Consider the following 24,801-nt stretch of genomic DNA (forward strand, 5'->3'; position numbering starts at 1 on the left):
ATCTTTGGAGGAGGCCTTCACCTACAGAGGGGATCTTACAGTCTAGAGAACAATAAAATAACATTAATAAAAAATAAATAAATAAATAAATAAATAAATAAATAAAAAAAATAATAATAACAATAATAATAATAAAAAAAAATAAATAAAAAAAATAATAAAACAAAAAAAAACATTATTATAAAAAAAAAAAATAATAATAAAAATAAAAATAAAAATAGATAAAAATAAGAAAAAGTAAACAAACTTTATTTAGGAACTAAGCTTATGTACTAACAAAATTATCAGTATTTTACTAACTTAATCTAATCAAATTTTTTATTTTTTGTATCTTGTTTTTTTTTTTCATTCTGTAAGAAATAAAAGGCTTTTTTTTATTTTTTATTTTTTATTTTATTTATTATCATAGTACCATGTTATATTATTATACTCGTAACTCTCGTATATAATTCTACTCGTAACTTCAAAAAGCGTTTGGTAGTGAAATAACCTAAAAATAAACATGAATTTATAAAAAAACAATATTTAAAAATGGAATGAATTCTATAGTCACTACAAAATTAACGGATATCGTTTTTTAAATCTTGTCTGATAGCCTAATTGCTAAAAGACGAGAATGCTGAGAGCAGTTTAAACCAAAACTTTTCCCGTCATCCGTCGAAACCGTATGCCCGCCGTGGGGACCTAAGGGCTGATGGTGATGATGATTATTTATTTGATTTAGTGAAGAATATTCATATATCTGTATCTGAACTTTACAAAATCATAGATGTAATGGTACTCGTATACAGTAATAATACTTGAAAAATAAAATATGAATTTTCTATAAAAAGGCAAGCTGAATGTTCTCAGTAATAGCATTATAGAAGTCACTTATTTTCACGTCACGAATATTGACAAAAGCACAGATTCTTCAGAACTGCGAAAGAGGGAAAGTTCTGAATACGTTTTCGAGTCTCTCTATTTTGGCAGTTGCCACACTACAAGAGTTGTTGAAGGTTTATTTTTGTAAAACCTTTCTAGTAAATTCGGGTAGTATTCGGTTGACAATATGAATAATCTAGACGAATTCTTTAAAGAGTAGATATTCATTACATTATTGTTATAATGATATGTTTATTGATGATACGAAAAATATATGTTAACTATTACATTCCGTTATAATTCACCTGTGTTGAAAATTTCAGTCATAGTATAACAACGCCTCTTGGGTGCGGTAGTCGAGGACGCTTCAACACGAATCGCTATATATGCGAACCATGCGATCAGATGCCCAATATGACAAAAACTTAACCTCCACTCTGTTATTTTTCATGTAGCAATATCAACATATTGCTATCATCTATTTTGTAATCGTATGTTTTTCTATTTGAATACAAATGTAATACGCGATCCTTCGATCTTATCACCTGTGAAATTAATTACGAGCCGTGGCGAATCAATTGGGCGCGCTCCATCAATCGGGAGTGTTTACTTCAAGGAGTTTAAATGTTTCCACGGAATTATACGACGTATTATAATAATAAATAAATAGATTTCATTCACGAAGCGCCAAAGGTCATTTGCATACGTGATGTGAGTGATTCGATTGTTGTTTTAAATATATATATATATATATTATGGAACTACTTAATAACTTAATGGGATCTATAAATAATTGAGGAAAAATTAAATTACCTTTCTTGAATAAACGTACTGAGATTTCTAAAGTATCATAGCAAATAATCACCACTGAGCATTATTGGCAGTATTTGTTATCCCAAGCCATAATATCTCATAAGCAAATATCCTTCTCGTCGATTAAAATAAGTACGTGTTTACCAAACGTTCATATAAACTTTAACATTTCGTTATTACTAGCTTTGGGCTTCGTAAGCGTTAATTCGGAGTAGTTTATACATATAAATACATGTTTTTATACATATAAACCTTCCTCAAAATCCGATGCGTAGTTTTAAAGATTTAAGCATACATACGCATACATAGGAATATAGGGACAGAGAAAGCGACTTTGTTTTATACTATGTAGTAATAAATTTTTGTATTGTTGTTCTGGTTTTCATGCAAAAATCACTAGACCGATTTCAAAAATCCTTTCACCATTAGATACTTGCAACTTCACTGAGTGACATGGGCCACGGGCCACGGGCCACGGGCCATATAATTTATTGCAGAAGCGTTAACTTTTTTAAAATACGCTATTTAAAAGCCCATTGCATTAGTGCGTCATACGTATTGATACGTTGATCCTTCTGTCAGCGCTAAAACGTTTAAGCTTTTCGTATTATTCATTGCAAACGATCAAAATTCATAGTTTTTTAGACTGTAAACATAGAAAACAACACAGAGTATTTATGAAATGGGTAGGTATGTATAAGAGTTATATTTAATGATTGAAATTATTTCTTTTAAAGACTATAAACTACTCGGATGTTACAAAAACACAAGTGGCGTTGTCAAAACTCTAAACAACGGACTTCTTAGAAGCCCGTCTGACTAATCACTAAATGGAATATGACTCCAGGCACATTTAGATATGGTTAAAGGAATTTGCACGACGTGTGCCTATTTATATTTTAGTGAATAATCATACTTTCAAGACATATTTTGTTTATGTAGTCGGTTATGTAAGGTAATTGGTTTCACGTTTCAACCGACTTCAAAAAAGGAGGTTGTCAATTCGAATGTATTTATTGGCTATGGTACAGTAGCATATAGGTCTACAGGTACTTACTTTGAGATAGTTGCTAGAATATAAACGTATACGTTTATAATTTATTTAGAGTTTACGTCTGGGTGAACCAATTTTGATGACTTATCATTTGAAAGCTGGTGCCTCCCGTGTTGCCTTGTTCTGACTATTTAGTCAGAATTTTACATAATATACTGTATTTGTAAAAGTGTCACAAAGGTTATGTTTTTCCTTTAAATTATGCTGTCAAAACCAGATATTGCGGGGTGGGCTGACGCCCTGACGCAGACGCGCTTATCTGGAAGTCAATTTAGAAAATACTTCGATTGGCTTGTTACTCTTTGAGTTACCGTTTTCTATGCATGAATTGATTTTCGACATGTGAATATAACATATAAATTTTATTAAAGAACATACAGTACTTTTGAACGTTGTTAAGAATGCGTTAATGGCATCTGAATTGTGAACTGTGTTTAGGTTTGAGTTAAAAATCTCGTAGTTAATTAAACGGCGCAAAAGGGGCTAGGCTTTTAATTAAACGACTGAGATAACCAGTTGGCTGTGTCACGTATATATCACGAATAAATACATGTTATTTAAAATTGTACATGTAAACCACAAACATGCGTAAATTGTACATCAAATTATGGTTTGTGAATTTAATTAATGAATCTCGCTCCAAAATGATAATTCATTATTGCAAAGCTTGGCTGAGCGCATGGTTTACCGATTTATTCATTTATAGCTTTCAGGTTGTATATTTATTAATGCTTAGTAATGGTAATTGAGACTTGGTCACATACTCATGGTACTGTAATAATAATATTTGAACTAGTTTTTATTATCTTTAATAAAAACTTGCGAAAAATTATGATTAAGAGGATCATTATATTAATATTTGAATTATAAACAAAAATAAAATCAATAATGACGCCGAATTCGAATGTGCGATTGTCGTCATATTGGGATGCTATGCCACTCGGCCACCCGTGATCTTTGAAATCCGAATCCCGTTTAAATAAAGACGTTTCAATTATTTTTTTCAATAAAGACTGTATGACCTTACCGCGAAAGAAAACAATACTACTGCCATTTATGTGTGTTTGTATTTCAATGTGTAGGTCGTATTTAATATGCTCTAGAATGTTCCTTGTTAGGCTTCGCAGTGTTAGGAAACTAATAACAAACAGATGTGTAAAGTCGCTGTATGTCCCGTATACTTCTTCAAAGAATCTGTGATACCTAATAAAAAATAAATTAATATTGTCACTTTGACTACGTAATTAGATTGAAACGTAATTAATTCAAGGGTCAGGACAAACAGAAGTTCGTAAAGTAAAGAATTGTGCGTGAAATCAGGATAATACCGGTTTAATCCGGTTAATTTACTCGCCCTTTTCTAATTTGTTGCGTTGGTCCTTTAATTTAGCCTGCTAATTTGTTCAAACGAGACACGTATAAATGGGATAAAAATAATGTAAATATTTGATCAAATTAAAATATTATTTTAATATATGAGTAATTATGACTGAAATTTAACAGAAATAGATATTTCAGTACCTTTGAGGTCTAAATGACCTTTTCTTATTAATCTAGATAACTAGCTACTGGGAACAAAACTGGGAGTACCCCAGCTTAGTTCTCGTGGTAATATATTCAAATAAAATAAATACAATGTAGTAGCGAAAATAAAACAATAGATAGCAATTTATATAAACATTCAAAAGTTCATTTTTTTCATTCAATATTCGATACGATATAATAATATTACAAAGGCAAACAATAGGCAATATAAATATTTTTGTAGCATCGTTGTGATCCGATGCGCTGATATGAAATTTGAATATCCACTGTGATATCAGCAATGCTTTATTGTTCGGCAATCCTTCCCAAAATGCAGGTATTGTTTTAACGGAACTGTAGCTAGATTTAGCTTAATACTCTTTATTGTAAACTGTAGAATGTTCGATGTATTATGTTTATGCATTCATTCGTCTTCATCGTCATCTTGTCATTCGTCACTTTAACTATAACATTTAATAACCTTTTCCAGTATAGTCACATGGAATTACAATATGCAGTAGCTTATCCTAACAATCTATTTATGTCCTATGTTTTTTTTCGTGCCACCGCATGGATTTTGTTTGATATGTGATATATTACATTATTTATATAATATATTTATTCATTTCTCAAATTCTATTCTAATATCTTAGATGTAGACAAGACAATAATAACTTGTAGCAAATGAAATACTATAAAAAATAATAACAATGAGGGCATCATTCTTGATCAATATATGTAGTTTGAAAGAAATTTTATTACGATTCCACAAATTACGTTACGAAGATTTATCGCTCCACTGGCAATAATTAAATAAAATCTCACAGTGGAGAGGTAACAGTGCAATGCTTTTATCTTTTTCCGGATCTGAAGAGACCAGGGCATTATCACTGAAAACATTTCGAGTAAATGCATTATTTTCTAACTTTGTACTCCCTTTTGTCCCTTTATTGCTTCTGCTGGAATACGTTTAGTTTTTAGCCAGAACGTTTTAATGTTTCTAAGACTGAAACAGTTTCCTAGGCCGCTGTACAAATTTAAGTCCATTGCCAAATGAAAACTACTACCAAATAGCATTGTTTATTTATTGTTCTCTAAAGTTTAACTCAAGTTATTAATATATGCTATTTAAATTAATTTGTACAAAAACCATTCGTTTGTTATATTATGTCCTTTCAAGCATTAAATCATCCAAAATTCACAATTATAAGAGTTATTTCATGCTTTTTCACCGCTCAATATAATTATAATTATTATGGTGATACAACTATAGGTATATATCAACAAACGTGTAACGTACAATCTAAATTGACTCTTCTACAATCTTCGTTGTAAAATCACCTCGTCTCCAATCCAACTGTGGTCGACCCACATAAGAGCATTTCAAAGGTTGTTTCTTTTGAAAATTGGCCATTTCTTTTGATTGGACGAAGGGATTTACGCTCCAGCCCTGCCCTTCACATCAGGGACGAAACGGGAGCTGGATTGCTTTGATTGATTCGATTCGGGATAATTTTATTAAAATACTATGAGCCTATTTAGCTTGAAGTGAATAGAGGCGATTGATGGGAACCTTTACTAATAGGGTACAAGGCTAATAACGAATTCAATGCTATGCGTGTGCTGATTTTTTGTTTTTTTGTTATAAGAAAATTGTGACCAGAATACATACAAAAAATATTTCCTACTTCGTACATAATAAAATTATTAAAAAATTATTTGTTCCAACCAATTGTAGTATGTAAATATTTGATGAATTTACCAGTCTGTTTTTATATTGTTACTTTTCCTTCCTATATTTGTGCTTTTCAATTAGTATCATATTATTAACGACTAGCTGCGCGGTTTCACCCGCGGAAGTCCGCATCCCGTAAGAATATCGAGATAAAAAGTAGCCTTTATGTTATTCCAGTTGTCCAGCTATCTACGTTCCAAATTTCATTGCAATCGGTTCAGTAGTTTTTGCGTGAAAGAGCAACAAACGCACACATATCCTTACAAACTTTCGCATTTATAATATTAGTAGGATAGTAGAATTATTATAGAATGTGTTGATTGATAAATTTTCCTAACATTCTATACTTAAGGTTCTTCAAGAAAACTATTGGTGAGGTTGATACAGTAAATCGAAATAAAGCATGATACTGTATAATGTACGGGTGGCAACCCTAATCGAGTACCCAGTGGACATTTAAGATTTTTATTTAAGTTTAAGTTGATCACGTATCTCCTTATAAGAATTGGTTAGTAAAACAGATGTGAATTACATCTGCTGCATGCCTAATACATAAGACTTGAAATATGTACTACATTTGTATGTAAAGGTTAAATTCAAAGATATATTTAAATGTTAAATACAGTCTGATAAAGCATAAACTACCATGAATTTTTATTAGTATTATCCTAAATAAGGGCACCTCTCAGTTATGCATTTCGATTAAATTTGAAAGTACTTTGATACAAACTTTGTAAGAAATAATATATAACATATAACAGAGTATGAATGTATAACTTTCTCTTCTATCGTATTAAGTAATTATCTCCAGTTGTATAAATGCGAAAGTATGTTTGTTTGACTTTTTTTTCACATTGCAACGGATTTTATGATATGATTTTTATGCTTGGAGATAGTTAGGAGGCTAGAGAGTGAAATTGGCTAATTTTTACCGCTGTGAAATATTTCATTCCTATGGGAATTTCCTTTAATTGAGCCGACGGTAAGCAAGTACATCATAAATTTAGAAGAGGAACTAAACTGTACCAGAATTAACATCTTTCAAGAGACAAACGGTGAGGATAGGTACAGACAAATATCATATGAGGTTCTTATAGACTCTTAGAACACTCTGATTCTTTGTCAACCGACTCTAAATAAGGAGGAGCTAATAAATTCAACTGTAGGTACTGTTTGTGTTTGTTACCTCATAAGATTTAATGATTTTTATAATTCTTCCATGTGGTCTCTGGTTCATTTTGGTCTAATTCAGACAATTTGGAGATGGTTTATTTTTTTTTTCTAAATAAAAAGTATTATTATTTGTCTTCAAAACAAGGAGAGGGGTTTAAATGCTTATCTAATCTACTTATAAATAACTATACACCAGCATTTCGCGAACAAAGAAAATATGTTATCTTAGGTTAACAACCTCAATTACATATTAGTAAAGCCAAGAAATGAGTTCATATGTATCATTTATTAATATCGCACGACCAATCAGTCTGCCATCAATTAATATTAACCCAAATACAGTGCGAACACCTCGTGAACCATAAAAGGCATGATTATATTTTGTATGATAAAGCGATTAGTGTTTTTTATCAGTACTAGCTTTGTGCTTGCGGGTTCCTTAGCGTACATCGAGCGAAATTCGATGTTTGTATAGAAGTAATTTTACTTTTTTTTTGTGCTGATGCTCGATGTCAGTCTGAAGGGCTACTACATCTAAGCACGGACGCGTGGGTGCACTGAGGGTTCACCCTGGTACCGACCTTTTATCACATCAGTCGTTGATTTATTAAAAAAAACCGTTTGCTCTCTTACTATTCCCTAGCAAAAACTGCATCAGACTCAGATGTTTAGCCCTAATAGCATAACACATACACTTAAAACATTAGTAGGTACGTACGTTGTTTCATATCCCCTGAACTAAATTACTGCGGTTTCATAACTCGCCGCTTTCTACGAGTAGAATATAGGGCTATAATAATAGCAATAGCGTAGTGCAAATCCATGCAATTTCAATAATACCTGCCCAACATAGGTATTACTAGAATAATTCTATAGAAATTTAATGGCTAATGGATACAATAGTAAAAGTAAAATAAACACGGACGTAAACTGATCGTGTTTCTTACATATTGACATTAGTTAATCTGATAATCAGATTATTTATAGATAAACTGTTTAATTACATAATCAGCTTTTTTCTAGATGATTTTAACGAAAAAAATATATCTTTTGGATGTCGAAAAAAAATCTTGCGCGTGCGCGCCCAGGGTTGTACCGAAAATTAATTAGTATTTTTATAAGTATATCAAAATTGTTCTATAAGAACCATTAAAATTAGAGATATAATATATTGTTTTAGTTTTACTATCGATCTTACAGATTACATTGAATGATATAACCGTTCAGCCAATTATGGTCTATTGGCACATGTGTTTAAGTAGGTCAGCGTAGACTCGCTTGCCTTAGCCTCGACCTTGGGATAGGTTTTCTGCGAAATCCTAACGTGGAACGACCTAGTCTCATATAGTATTATATACTTGTGATAGACAGGTTTATCATGTGCATTAGTGTAAATTATTTTTAAACAAAAAAAAATAAACTACCTTCAAATTGTCAGAACATGACCAAACTTAAATAGGATCAAACGGAAGACACCACCTTTAAAACCGAAAAAGAAAAGTAAAAATCAGTTCACCCAGTCGAAAGTTCTGAGGTAACAAACCTAAGAAAATACAGTCGAATTTAGACCCTCGTCCTTTTTTTGATGTCGGTTGAAAAGCAGTGAATAACAATTAGTATGTAATAAAGATATTACACTAGGATAAAATTGATGTGCCAAATATTTTAGTACCTGAGATTTCGTCTAAGGAACACCCCACGTCATCTATTGAGATGATTATTTAGATAAATACCCGCGGGATCACGGGTGGCTGAGAGGCTAAGCGTTGCTGCGGTTTGGCAAAAAGACGCGGGTTCGTATCCCGCTTCGTAATCAAATTTATTCTATTCTTTCAAAATTTCTCATTTATAAAGCATTTCAATGCTATGAAACTAAAAATAAGATTTCGTCTAATTGTAAAACTTTCACAATGACCAATAAATACTAAACATGACAACTAAATGTCATTATCATAAATTATAAGTACTGAAGATTTTTACCAAGGAAAATTACAAGTAACGTGTTTCGAGAAAATCGAATGGGATTTATTAGATAAAGTAATGGTTATTTTAAGCAATACATTTCGTGAAACCTAAAGTAAAACGATAGAGTACGATCTCTACTAATTTGTATTCGATAATTAAACAAAGTTTAAACGAATGCAATATATCTGTCGCCATTGGTCCCATTTTGAAAATTATATTGTAGGAAAGAAATAAGGTAGAAAATATTTAATGTGTGTTTATAGTGAATAACCTGAAAATGTAATGATTTTCAAATTATTTTTTAATTATCTTTATATGTCGCTGTAAGTTTGTAAAGCGGATATATTAAAAACTCGCGTGATGCCAATTTAATTCATTAGTTTTCGCGAGATTGTAATCTGACGGTGTTTACAATTCTGTGTGATATACCTACATAAAAAGCTACTTTATCTGTGAAGTGCGATGATTTATTTATTTATTTTTATTTTATCACCTCGGGTGTGTATAAAGTAGCAATCTATAAATGGTCTGAATGAATCGAAATCTCCATCCAAACAAATCCCATACGAGCCGAGAAATTAATTGGTTATCTGTGCACATACAAATATCAATTTACACATTATATATGTCAGTGCTATTTCGCATTCGCAATTAGATTTCACTTCGACATATAATCCCTTTGAACTACAGCACACGTAAATTTCAATAAGCAATTACTCCACGTCGGGTCTGATTCATTCTACACCAGCGTATAGTACTAAGCCAGCATTGTATGCTAATTCTATATAAATATCGGAATTCGTGACTGTAGTGTCTAATGAGATTTTAATAACGTACAACTTTCATTATTATCAGTGCGAAATTTCGATTTAAGAATCAGATATGGAACAAAGAGCCACCTTCCTTCAGAAACTTATTATACAACACACATATTTAAAATAAATCTTTGCTTAGTCTCGAATTTAAATTTACCTTCTTTGTATCGCATGTTTGTTGAAACGATTACTAAATTATTTGTACTACATCAAACACTCCAAAACCATTTAAAATCACTTGCACCCATCTATTCATTAGACACGTACACGAGTGACATTACATAACAGCAATTCCGCCCTACTGGAAGCGATATTGTTGCATTTTGACAGTGATAATGACATCGGGGACCATCAGGGGACGAATGACATTTGCTTTTATCGCTACAATAATACTCAAACAATGTTATACCGATCCTACGTTTATAACGCTATTATGGTAAAAGCATGTACAGACATGAATAGGTATTTTGATTGAGGAACCCTTAGGACCTATAAAATATTGTTATGCATTTATTATTATGAGGCACTAGCTTTCCGCCCGCGGCATTGCCCGCGTAGTCGCAGGAAAGATAGACCCGGCGTTTTCCTCGCATGTTCCCGTTCCCGTGGGATTTCGCGGATAAAAAGTTTATTTATATCCTATGTCCCTCCCCCGGTTCTAAGCTACCTCTGCACGAATTTTCAGCCAAATCGGTTAATCCGTTCTTGAGTTATAAATAGTGTAACTAACACCACTTTCTTTTATATATATAGATTTTGTTCTTTGCTCCGTTTAAGTCTCTTGCATTCACTGTAGACGATGAAGAGATGAAAAAAGAGTGGTTGGCGAGTTGACAGGCTCCGCCCAGGCTGACTGGCTCTCTGGAATAATGTAGCTTACTGCTGGTGAAAGTTTTTTGTAATCGGTTTAATAGTTTTTGGGTAAATTCGTTATAAAGAAATAGTCAAATCTTTTTTGTTACATATTTGTATACGTTAAATTATTGAACAACAAGATTTTTTCTTTGTAAAGACGATGTAAATACGGATGCAGTTTGTATCTTTAATAGGTAGTCTTTCGCAGGCTGAAAGAAAATTAATTATTTTCTTTTTCGTTTTTTTTTCATAAAGCTTTATCTTTAACTATTCCTAATCCTAAGAATCTTTTCTAAATAATAAATTTAGTAAATAATCCATCGTTACAATAAGTAGGTAAACCATTTACAGCAATTTTTAATGCTCAGAAGAAAAAGATTAAGCGAAGGATGCGGTTTCTCTTAATTTGCTTCTGTATGAGCAAATACTTATAAAGTATATTAACTACATATTATAGAAAGAATTTTCATTACTACCGACTTCATTTCCTGATTGCGTACCTAATACCCATCTCGGTAAAGCACCTTAGAATTTTAAAAACGTCTTCTCCATTAGGCTCAATTTGGGTTTAATGACATTTCTGTCTCATAAATTTAAGAGGAGCCGTCCCTGCCTTTTGTAATTAGTTCGTTGTGTGGATTAGGGTAAAAAAGGTTTCGTGGAATGCAATTAAAATCTCAGTACATCGGTTAAGGGATTTGAGAGATAAATTTCTAGTTGTGGTTTCTCTTGACAGATACCAAGATACCTTTGTCAGTGGGGGAGTAATATTACGTATTTTGTTAACAAATGGGTGGTTCATTCGAAATAGGTAGTTTATTTTATGAGCAAGGTTCTGAAGGTTTAATAGTTATTATCATTATATTATGCTAGTTTAAACATTTTTTAATTGTATAATAAAAACAATTAAAACACAAACAGTTAAAATGTAATTCATGTCTTTATTACATAAAAATGAATAATTATTTTTTCGTCATATACATAATTATGCATAGAATTTAAGATTAATATAAAGGAAAGGTAAAAGGCGTAGCAACATCTTGTTTCATAATACGGAAATTTCGAAATTTGTCCACAAAACGGCAGACTAGACGTTAACTTCCCTTCGGGGATCTCATAATAATATCGGCTCTTCTTGCGCAGGCTTATTTTACTAACAAAGAAATTTGAGTTTATTGTAAGCGTTAGGCCCGTTAGGGCTCCAGCCGGTACAATACTGTCGGTATGAGATAACTTGGCAAACTGCGCTATAAATAATGTTTTTTTGTGAGTTTTTGACTCACGTCCAAGACTGCCGGACCATTGTGCCTCCGTACGAATGGCTGGAATGTTTTACACAAAGGCATTGAGTGTCTTATCTCTTCCACTTCGTACGGAAATAGGTTCCGTTCCTTGAATTCATTAGTTGTTTGTGTTTTCAGATCATACATACACTTATACTGTAATTTATCATGACTTGTGATTGCTATACGAGGTTCCTACTATAGTGAATTTACTAGAACGTCTATGTAGTTGAAAAATGTAATGATTATCAAAAATCATCCAAAGATGAGTGGAGGTTTCACAAAATTCGTACTCTTAGTAATATCAGTATAGAATTTAATTACTCCATACATTCCAAACGCACCTACATTAGGTTTGGAGCGAGGCTCGCCCACATTAGCAGTAATGGTATCGTCTGGTCACACCTAACTTCTAGTTAGTGGTTAAACGAATCCACTTACTGTGCTGTGTTCTTAACGGGGTTCTGTATGTCATTTTTATAGCGTTATTTTGGGTTTATTTGGCAGTATGTAGGGTTGTTGATTCGCTTATATGCTTATTATGTAGGGTAGTATAATGATTGAGTTAATTATGTTGTTTAATTGGAATTTAGAATAGTATTGTAAAGAATATAAAGTGTTATTCAAAATATACTTTTTTAAGTGGACAAAAAAGGTTAATATAAAAATATAATGTTATTTTCCTCTCTTTTCAGGTAATTTTCTTCGAGAACAACTTTGGTAAAGATAACGAAATACTTCACGAAAATCAAGATATTTCGAGCATCGAGGCCCTCGTTACTGTTACATCGCTTAATATTTATTAAAAGATAACTAGAGGTTCGAGGTTTCCTTAAAATAATTATCGGCCAAAGATAATTTAAAAATATTTTCATTCCAAAGGCAAGGAAAGTTGCACGATTTGGAAAAATTAAAATAAATCAATTAATAAATATACAATGAAACATTCAGTAATTTATTTTTAGTATCCAAACTTCAACCTAAAAATCATTACCATCATAATTATGTACGTTTAACATAATTGATATAAGCATGACTAATTATAGCAATAAACGTTTATTTTTATAGCACACTAGCAAACCCGGCGAACTCCGTTTCGCCACCAGATGGCTGTATGTAAAAAATCATTTTCCCGCTTTATTGTTGAAATTTTTCCTGAATTTTCTTTGCTATAAACCTCACGGAGCCCGAGACCTTTCCAACGAATGCAAAACCGTGGAAATCGGTTCCTGCGTTCTGGAGTTATAGCGTCAGGAAGGAAAACCCGACTTATTTTTATATAGTAGACTAGCAAACCCCGCGAACTCCGTTTCGCCACCAGATGGCTTCGTTTTTCCCGCTTTTCTGTTGAAATTTTTTCGGAATTTTCTTTGCTCTAAACCTCACGACGCCCAAGACCTTTCCAACGAATGCAAAACCGTGGAAATCGGTTCGTGCGTTCTGGAGTTATAGCGTCAGGAAGGAAAACCCGACTTATTTTTATATAGTAGATTTCGCTGACGTGTGACGTCTTGACCCAGCGCAGGCCGTACCGCGCCCACTGGGGCTTCTCTGTGACTATTATAAACTCGTCAGTTACAGTTTACGCTTTCATGCTTATATATTTTCTTAGAAAAATACTAAATATCATGTTAATGTCCTGAACGGCTGCGATGTTCCCAAAAACAAGGGAAGTTCTCAATTAGGCTGTTTTTTATAGTTTCGTTATTCGATAAGTTCGTGGGTTTACCCATTGATATTATTCTTATCGTATTCAATAGAAAATTGTTGTTATTTGGCCCCATTTTAGTTTCATTGATTTTCTTTATGGGACAGTGTATCAGCCTTCTGTGACTTATGAGAACGAGGCTTGATTCTTCCAGGAATATAGAGGTACTTTAGATTAAAACGCTCGTGATCTTGTGATCGCGACCCTTGAACGCCGCTTTTCTTAGAAAACTGTCTTTTATGAGCGAATTGTTTATAAATCGTAGAATTACTTTTGTAACAGCTGAATAAAGATATAATCATAAAATCGCTATACAGAATGTACTTAAAACGCCTAGTTGTATCGTGCATGAGAATTCACACATTCACATTTACCAAAATTAGCTACGGTTCCGCTGATTGTAAGCTTTTAGTATATAATAGGGCCATCTGAGAGTCTACTAAGCTGAAACAGTGAAATGTGTGAAGCTAAGCTGTTGTTTACATAAAAATCTGTTTTCGTTTGAGCTTAAATAATATTATGCACAAATGCATAGTACATATACATTAGTTTCTTCATATTGAATTATGTGTGACATTAAATAATAAAACTCCTCGTAGTTTAATGTAATCTAACGCAAAAAATTTACGTGTAAAAACTTCAACACGCGAATACTTTTAAGCCGTAACTCGAGTGTAATCACAATTTATATTACAAATGTTCCATGATTCGAGCTCATTATGTAGCCAGATGTATTTATTATAATGTCGCTCGATGAGCGGTGACACGCGAGGAAAAGTGAGGAAAACTGGCAAAAGCTGACAACCGAGGAGAGGTCCCATTAACTGCCTGCGAATGGCTAGCGAAGCCTCATTGTGTTCAACTCGGAGCGATTTATTAGCGTGGTAACGATTAGATCCTGCGATAACATTGCTTTTTTCAACGAAAGTAAGCCCGTATTTCGCTTAATTTGATGGTGTTTTCTCGGAGCGGAAAACCATTTGTGAAATTTATTTTAGATTTTCTAATTTAATCAAAAGGAACAGAAGTTATTCTCCGTTACAGAAATGAAGGTGAAATCCGCTGTCGGTGTTTTATGGATTTGCTAACCAGTAGATAACATGGAATCCATTTTCGGGATATATTATCTCATGCTCATTTAAAAATTTCTTTCTCACCAGTAAATAAATGAAACAATAGCTATATATCTTATATCTTTAAACGAGCAATTAATATATATATATATATATATAATAATTGGAATCTCGGAATCCCACGATTTTCATGAAATTTAGTACATAGGGGGTTTCGGGGGCGATAAAGCGAGCTAGCAAGGAATTTTCTTGAGAAAATGTTATATTCTTGTTTTATCGACTTAAACTTAGCGACTCTTCCTGACATCTAGTGGCGAATAATAATACTAATACTATTTTGTGGCGAATGGCGTTGTTAAGTAACGAAGTCAATGAGTGTTTGCTTTGAGGTTAGACTAATAGTTTATATTGTTTTGTCTTCTTAATGCACGTGTTCACTTAAAAATGCCTAAACGATCTTGGAAAAAACGCTTATAGACAATCTAACTTCACGAAGTTAAACTGAGCAAAGCTCGGTCATCCAAGTACTAAGATAAAATAGCAAATACATCGTTAGAATTTATGTTGCTACGACAATATAGTTGGTTGTAGGACAAGAGATGAAAAGGAACCGTGTTTATATCAAGTCGTAAGATGATTGATACATGGTTCATAGTAGTATGTATCAATGGATATGAATGTACTTGTATCTGTATGAAACATTTACTCTCAATGTTATTTGAAAATACTATTCATTGTTTTTAAAGTATTATAAAATATAAAAATAATAAAATAATAAGACGAGAAATCGAGGAAACATTAAAAAAAGATAAAAATAGCACTTATGTTTATCCTATTTGACTACAAGCTAGGTTCGCAAACGAGATCTAGCGGCACTTCAATAAAGTACGGCTTTTAATTTTTCAATTTAATATTTTTAAGAGCCCTATTTACATTTTTAAGGCAAGGTAGGTGGGTAGGTTTTTAATACGGTTAAAAATATAAGTATTGACCAAAGCCATTTCTAAAAATGTTACGACCTTAACCTTAATATCTTCTTAAATAAATAAAGCAAATAAATATCTAGAAATTAAAAACATTTAGAAATTAAAAATTTTTTAACGGATTTTAAACGCGATTTATTCAGTCTTAATAAAATTCATTATACAATTCAGAATGACTCCCCGACGGTCAGTCTCCCCGTGACCACGCTCGCTGTAAAGTGTTCGAAACGTCGGGTTAATAATATAATGAAAAAATCGCGTTTAAAATCCGTTAATTTTTTTTTATTTCTAAATGTATAATACTCGCGTAAAATCAAACACAAGAAAATACCATATAAATATCGTTTTTGAATATAATTAACACATACTTTATTTTCTGAATTTATGCGTATTAAATATATTGTAGGAAATTATGAAATATATTTTATATCTAAATAAATAGAGTATACTACTCCATTCAAATGTCATGTCATTTTTCCCTACAATACGTTACATGCCATGCAAGTCATGCTCTCAGCCCAAAGCATTTATCTTGAATTCAATATACGTTGACACAATATTTTCCTAAATTAAAGATAAATAAATGTTGAGCGGCGCGATTACTGGTTTTAGTTTAAATAATTTAGTATTTTTTTCCCTACCCTAAAATTAATGAATATAATTCAAATAAAGCAACCCGAATTAAAGATGCATAATAAATGGTATAATAAATAAATGGTAGGTGCATAATGTAGGGGGTAAAATATAAAATAGACTATATAACAAATATATTTCGACTTTACGAATTTACGTTACGTATTCAAACTTTCATTTATTCAAGTAGACTTTGTTTAGGATTTCGAATTGTCAGAACACAGAAAAATAATAATTTATCACCGCTCGGAAAGCAGTTTCTACAAAGAGTCGGCAACAAACTCTCTCGTAGCTGGGTAATTATAATATTTGTTGGTTTGTCCTATTCAGTTTTGAACTGTGAAATTAATTATACGTATGTAAATCAATTAAAAGGAGAAGTTTATTACCCACAGTTATTATTAGTTTGTATGATATATTATATAGAGGATTATTTTTTCATACCCAAGTTCCTACTTATAAATTTCAAAAAACATGTATTAGTTTGAACCAATGGAAAATATTGAGCTTTTATGATCGTTAGTTATAGAATGTTATGATTTCTTAGTACATATATAATTTAGCATTATATGCTTTTGAATAATATAAAGACTGGAAAAAACATAAAAAATATTTCGTTAAACGACTTTGGTGCTTATATGAATACACTGACTGCTCTTTTTCCTGCACCCTATATATTGTCAGCTTGTATCATCTTTTAATAATATCTGCCTCATCACTATGACTGTTTAGAAAACCGACTTCTGAATAATTAATTCTAGGGACATTAAAAATGTACGCACAATTTTATTTATAGCATAGGTTATGAATATTTTCCGTTACATGTCTGAACATACAAAAATCGGTCAAGTGCGAGTCGGGTTCGGGGCACTAAAAGTGTTCTGTACAAATAAGCTAAAGAGCAAACAAAGTTCTTCACCAATAATATTTATTACCGTATCATTAGTTGCTTAACGATTATATGTATTATTTGTTGCGGGCGTTGCGGACATGCAATTTTTTTTTCTGAAAACTCAGTATCACGGTTCATGAGATACAGCCTGTGGCAGACGGACAAACTGACTGACAGATAGCGGAGTCTTAGTAATAGGGTCCCGTTTAACCGTTTTGATAGGGACCCCTAAAACGTGAAAACCATTGATTCTGGACTTGAATTTATGAAAAGATCTGACCAAGAATGCATAATTTTTCTCCTATATACATCGATTGTATACCATCTCTGAGTGTTAACCATTCACCAATTTTCATAACACTCAAAATGTTCTACATTAACAACAATTTATTATATTAATTCATATGAAAACTAAAAGGTATCGTCGATAAATTATGCCTCGATACACCGGGAAGGCATTGACCTTTCATCCCGTGTTCATACGAAATTATAAATACATTGATAGCCTGCACCTAGCATGTGGGTGTTCTACGCTTTTAATCGGTCTATTTTCCGTTTCTAGGGCGACGCTCGTGTTATTGTTTTGTTGGCCCATGGGTCTAACAGGCCATTGTCTTCGCAGCGGCTGCTAAATGATTCAAATTGTGACAATGACACACTGACGTCATTGTACAACAACTTTCATTACACTTGCACTTTTGTTCGCTATATTCGGAAGCTTAATTGGCGACGTCGGTCTCTAAAACCAGCTTTTGTTTACGAGACGGTTAATGACACTTACGTTTGTCATTACTGCCGCTGCAGTACTCATAAATTTATGGTCCGTTTGACTTACGTTCTTTATCTTATTACAATTTGAAACACTGTCAAAGTTTTAAGAAATAAACGACTCACGACTAAATATGATAGAAGATTGGTAACAGCATCTTTTCCACGTCGTCCAAGTCGAGAAAACCACCCAATTTCTTTAAATTTACATTAAAAACAACACTCACCTCAAAGACATAATCCAAATATAACAAACATATTTGTATCCCAAACGATACTAAACCACACATGCGCTTCCATATTGATAAAGGCCGCCAAAATTGCTAAACACTTAACAATATTTTCAACAAACGAATAGCGTATGTTCCCGAGTTCCAAATAGACAAGAGCATTAGAGTTATGGAATGGGTTGGCAGTCGAGTAGGTCAAGCACTTGTCGGAGCTAGTATTTGTTAGGTCACGTGGTCCGCAACTGAAATAGCACGAATGCTCCCTCCAAGAAATTCCTTTGTAAAGAGATTTAAATTCAATTGCAAGCGGTGCACAAGTGAGTGAAAAATAGGTTGTTTGTTATAAATATTCAGTGGATGCGAAACAAATGCATTCGTAAGTTGAGTTTGAATTTCGAGTTTTGTATTGTTGCATTTGTTTGCAAATTGGAGACATGACATGACGAAATTTTTTTTTTATTCTAAAAAAGGGTCATCAAACAGAAGTGGGACAATTAATGGAAACTTGTAACTCTACTAATATAATTGTGTAAAAGAGTCGGACGTAGTGCATGGCTATGCCTATGTCGTAAATTGAATAGGTGATACATTTTTATAATGGAAATATAAAGAAGATTCGTAGAGTGTTAATTAAAAAAATATCGGTATTTATTGTACTCTATACGAAGAGCAAAATTATTGACCACGTCACTTAACCACGAAACCTTATAGAACACAAATACAACAATCTTATTAACTTTCATATTTATGATACAATTAAAAATATGTATATAATAGATTAATAATAAAGATCCTATAACATAGCCATTTATTAGTATCGAAACTTAGACTACATTTATAAAGTACTTACATTTTAATAAGCACTCACATTTTTCAAGTTGCTTTATACAAGAAAAGAAAATTGTGTCTGTATTCTATTGATGTTCCTACTTAAAAATGAACAACCACACTACATCAATACACAGAATTAATAAAATCCCAATATTATATTTGCTAAGGTCACATTATTTCATACTGTAAACGCGGATAAGTTATCCGATTAAATGAAATTAACTGAATTTTCGTTATATCATATGGCATAACGAAAACAATTTCAGTTTTAATATTTCACTCGAAGAAATTTTAATTGCGCATTTTAAAAATGCTTTCGCAATATGCAATTTACTTTTAAAATTCAAATAAGCTTCAATGTGATTCACGAGTTAATTAAACTATAAATTGTATCTTAATAAATATCTCTTTTCAAATTAAACGTATATTTTGTTTAAAATAAAATTATTTTCCCTCATTTATAGTTTAATGTCTGGTGAAGTCAAACCAGATACAATTACCCCTTTTGTAGGCATAAATATTCAGAGCATCTCATATAGATTATTTCATCAAAATTCTTTTAGTCGGTATCGATGTGGACGAAATCAAAATAGCCTATTATGACAGTACAATTGCCACAGATAACAAATAAAGATCCTTATCATATACTCTCTGATAAGGGCCTTACTATATAACATATATTACTATAACTTCATTATATAGACAGGTTATCCGCATATGTAAAGATAATCTCACCTTTATTCCACACGTGCGGTTGGCATGCGTAAACGAAATTCCCGCCGTTTCGACAATTCCAGAAATGGAGTCCCGAGGCCATTCTGGGACAAACCCAAATGGACCCACGTACTTAATGTTCAATTTCGTTGCGATTAGGACGTTTCTACAGACCAGCTAGATTATAGTAATAGGTCCGCGAAAATGGAAAATTGCTAAATTCTTTGAATCCAAATTGCTATTTATCCCTGCAGAGTATCATTGGTAATAGGATCAGAACGAAATAAACATTTATTTAGTCATTTTATTTCTACAAATTAGAATTGTATTTAAATTTTCAGTAGCGTTTAGCAGCTTTAAGAACGCATTTTTATTTAAATAACAAAAGAACAGTGATATTAAGTTTTATTACAAACTAAATTATCGTCAACTTCTAAATGAACATTTTCATCTCGTACATGACGTACTATGTTCTAATATCTACAATAATTAAATTAGTCTTGTTCATTAATATTATTCGTGTGTTGAAGATTTAACTGGGAACATAAAAATACCGATTTCTATCAAACTGTCGCTCATGAACTTCAGTCTAATGGTAACTTCTGTGTACATATTTTAGATATGTTACTGTTATCAGCGTCTTACATCTCAACTGCTAGAATTTAATGGTATGCGAAACAAAGATCTGTACTGCAGATTACTTTGGTCGCAATAAAGTGGGAGTTTTGGTTTTTAGTTACCATAAAACATATGTGTATTTGAATGCGGCAAAGCTATTAACACAATGACAATATCCAATCGAAAGCTTAGTTTAGGAATGACAAAGAGTCTACATTAAAAACCTTATGTTTGCAGTCTTTCATTCTCATTTTAATGTATGGCCATTGTATGGCACTTTTACAGATTATCGAATCCGCAAAATGGTTCACAGATTCTTTGGATTATTCATCGGTTATATGAAATAGTGACTTAAGCGATGGTAATTGCGTTATAGGGCATTAAAGAGATTTGTTTGAATAATAATTTTATACAAAAAGACTAATCCGCCTTCGATTTTTGGAACTAAATCAAATTAAAATTTCCCACACGGGAAGCTTTCAAATAAAAAACTAATCGACAACTGGTTCACGTAGTTTAAAGTTTTTAAAAAAACCCGAAATATGCAGTCGAACTGACAACCACGTTGCAAACAAATTCGCTTGAAAAGAAACTAAAAATGCATTCAAGTCACATCTATGTCTAGGACCTAGACTCTAGGTATACAAATAGTGACCTCGTATTACATCGCTATGAGCTAACATTATATCCGATATCCGTTTGCTCGAAATGGCGGCCGGAAACGTCAATTGTCTACAGTTTAACGCTCGTCATTTTAAAATATTCGATAATCAGTGATCATTAATAACAGCGTAATTAATATCGTGCGTTTACAAATTTCAATGTGAAGGATTAGTGATGAATAATGTAATTGTATAATGTTCTAGTTTACTTGTTTGAAAACTTTCAGCGAACTTCGGATTTCATATAGACTAAACGTGCAAGGATTAATTGGTTATTAAGTTATTTTATCTTAGTTGTAATCAGGATATCTTCATTATAATTTATGTTTTTTTTTTAATTTTGTTATTTGTTTGATATTTTTTTCCATAGTTTCCATTTAATTATTAAATTTATAGTTAGTAGCTACATATTTAATTAGTTTTAATCAACGGAGTAGAAAGTAGCCAAACTAAATCTTTGTACCAAATTTCACACGGACACGGTTGTTGTCGTGTGAAAGAACAAACATCCGTACATCCATCCATCCATCCATACTTACAAATTTTCGCGTTTATAAGTATTTAAAATAGTTAATACTAGTAGGATAAAGCGCTAAAACTCCCATGAGTATTTAACATTAGCTACAAATACATTATTACAAAGACGTTAAATTAAAACAAATCCTACACAATTTAATCTAGCTCGGGCGCACACGCATGAGAAGGGAAGTATTTATATAAATTATTGGTGCGGCTTTGAACATAAGCGGGAAAGTGCATCATATCCTGTGACGTCATAGCACGTGTTGTTAAAAAAACAATGAATATATAGAATTTGTGTGTTATATAAGAATTGTTTTTATTTCAACAAAAACCCGATTGTTTACCTTTTAAATTCTCGCAATGCTAATAATTGTTAGTGCTACTGTCTAGGGTAAGAAAAAACAACTCTTCCCCCTCCTTTTAAAAAAAGTCATGTGCTATATACCTTCTGTGTTGCAGTTGAATAAAAAATATTACATACTATTATATTTATATCACATCTATATACTAAGGCCGTGGCCGCATATACAGGTGGTTTGCTTAGAGCCTAACCTAGAGCCTAGTGGCTTGCATTCTGGCTACTTGCTAACTCGCTAGGTGACTTGGTAGACTCTAGGAGCCAATCGAGCCCCCGCGTGCGGCCGTGGCCTTGCCTTCACACATTTGAAGAACAGCATTATGCTATGGGCTATAAAATACGTTGACATTGATTAATTTTATACGGCTTCCGATTTTATCACTTTCACGTTATTTGAGCTATAAAAAAAGAAATAAAGCACCTAGTGATTACTTTATTTCATTAAGGTATACGTCTATGAAAAGTTAAGGAATAAGCTGTAAGCAGTTTTTCAGAAAATCTTTATTGAATTAGATACATTGGGTATATAAAAATGATTAAGCTACTGATAAATTTAAGATTGATAAGCTTTGAATACATAGAGAACTAGCTGCGCCCATCGATTTCACCCGCGTTAGTTTGTATCCCATAGGAATCTCGGGATAAAAAGCCTATGTGTTATTCCAGTTGTATAGCTATCTACATACCAAATTTCATTGCAATCGGTTCAGTTGTTTTTAAGTGAAAGAGTAACAAACATCCATACATGCAAACGTCCAGCCATACTTTCAAACTTTCGCGTTTATAATATTAATAGGATAGGATGGACGATGGATTGAGGTGTAAAGAGACACAAAAATTCAACTTTAACATTTACGTTTTACAGTCAACTACCTGCACGCCCCGGCTCCACCCGAGTAGTTATTTATCGTAATTAAAAAAATTTAAACTGCACATGCTGTGCAAATTTCATTGAAATCGGTTAAGTAGTTTAGGAGTCTATCGTGGACAATGTTTTTACATATATTAAGATTGTAAATAACGTATATCTTTCACCAGATGAAGCACGCTATTTATAAATCTTCATATCCACTAATATATTAAAGTATCTTCACACGACACCATTAAATTGATGATGCGCTTATCGCAGAAGTCACCGTGACTTATTTGGTGTGCTAACGTTGCGCGATGTGACGCAAATCGTTTGTCTTGGCGCTTCTTGGTGACGCATTATGGCGTTTCACACGGTGCATTGTTTTCTTTTATTTACGTATAGTATGGGTACAATAAACGTCAGAGTGTGAGTGTGGATGCATTTGGATTTGTAAGCGTGATTTATTGTCATGTGAAATTTATTTGGTACTATACTTTTATCACGAAACGATGTTTTGATAATAATACCAATAGGTTGTATAATATCCTACTTCCTACTAATATTATAAATGCGAAAGTTTGTAAGGATGTGTGTGTGTTTGTTGCTCTTTCACACAAAAACTACTCAACTTATTTTAATGAAATTTGGTACGTAGATAGCTGAACAACTGGAATAACATTAAGGCAACTTTTTATCCCGATATTCCTACGGGATACGGACTTACGCGGGTGAAACCGCGGGGTGCAGCTAGTACATTATATTCATGCAATCTATCTATTCCTTATACTAACAAGAATTGGTTTGGTACATTAATATATCACGCAAAGCCATCCGCCTTCTGCTTCTATCGTAGTGTCAATCAATAACATACCAATAATTCACATTTACTAATACTAATTCGGAAATATTTTTCTTGTACAAATTATCTACCATTAATAGATTATAGTGGTTTAAAAATACTTAATCGTCTTGAGAACGTCCAAAACATTAGAAATGGTTGAATGACGATCTTTTGTAACAATAAATATAGTTTTTCTTGAATTCTATTGTTGATAAATATACAATAATCAGACTAGTATTTATACTGATTAATAGTGTAGTCATACTCTCACAAACATAGCGCAGACTCCTATAAAAGTCAATAACTAGCTCATGGGTATTTTTATCTACACCGTGTGGTATATATAAACACGTTAAGGCTAGGAAATGACATGTAATGGTGAATAATGACGTTTCACATGTGATGTATGGAACATTGGGCAACGGAAAATTTGTATGTTAATATAATTCCTAGACTTCTACGCAATGCTAGGTGGGTGGTGTTTATTTGGAGCTGCCTGGATTGGTTTAGTGTTTAGTTTTATGGTACGTATATCTTGCTTATATATATATCAGGGTGTGAGACGTTAACATTAGTTTTTCAAACCTATTATCTTAAAGGCACCATATATAAATAAAATAAATAAGAAAATGAAATTTCATGCTGCATTTAACCTCAAACTAGGATCTCTTGTGTTGAGAGGCTCAATCTCTTTCATCGTATTACACACAAATTATTTTAAACTTTACTTGCCATTTTGAGTATTGAGAGTGTGTGTGTGTGTATGTATGTATGTATGTGTTAGTATGAGTGATGTTTTTCATTCTATTCTTCATATAAAGACTCTATTAGTCTCTGCCGCGTATTGAACCTGAGTTTCCATTGTAACTAACGAGTTTTTCACCGCCTCAAGAGGTCGGCTCATAAGTACTTATTGGTTTTTGTTTTCTTTACTAATATTATATATATATATATATATATATTTTTATTTTCAGATGTTCATCCATATTTGTGTTAGTATACATTAATCTTAGAAACTATGTTAGTAATACGTA

The 24,801-nt window shown here is 32.4% G+C and overlaps 1 protein-coding gene across 1 annotated transcript in view; it reads left to right on the top strand.

Moving 5' to 3' along the window:
* Window positions 1-24,801, top strand: part of LOC119840840 — an 80,116-nt gene that overhangs the window by 42,432 nt on the left and 12,883 nt on the right. The window lies entirely within an intron of this gene.

The sequence above is a fragment of the Zerene cesonia genome, chromosome 7, assembly GCF_012273895.1.
Source record: "Zerene cesonia ecotype Mississippi chromosome 7, Zerene_cesonia_1.1, whole genome shotgun sequence".
Lineage (NCBI taxonomy): Eukaryota > Metazoa > Arthropoda > Insecta > Lepidoptera > Pieridae > Zerene > Zerene cesonia.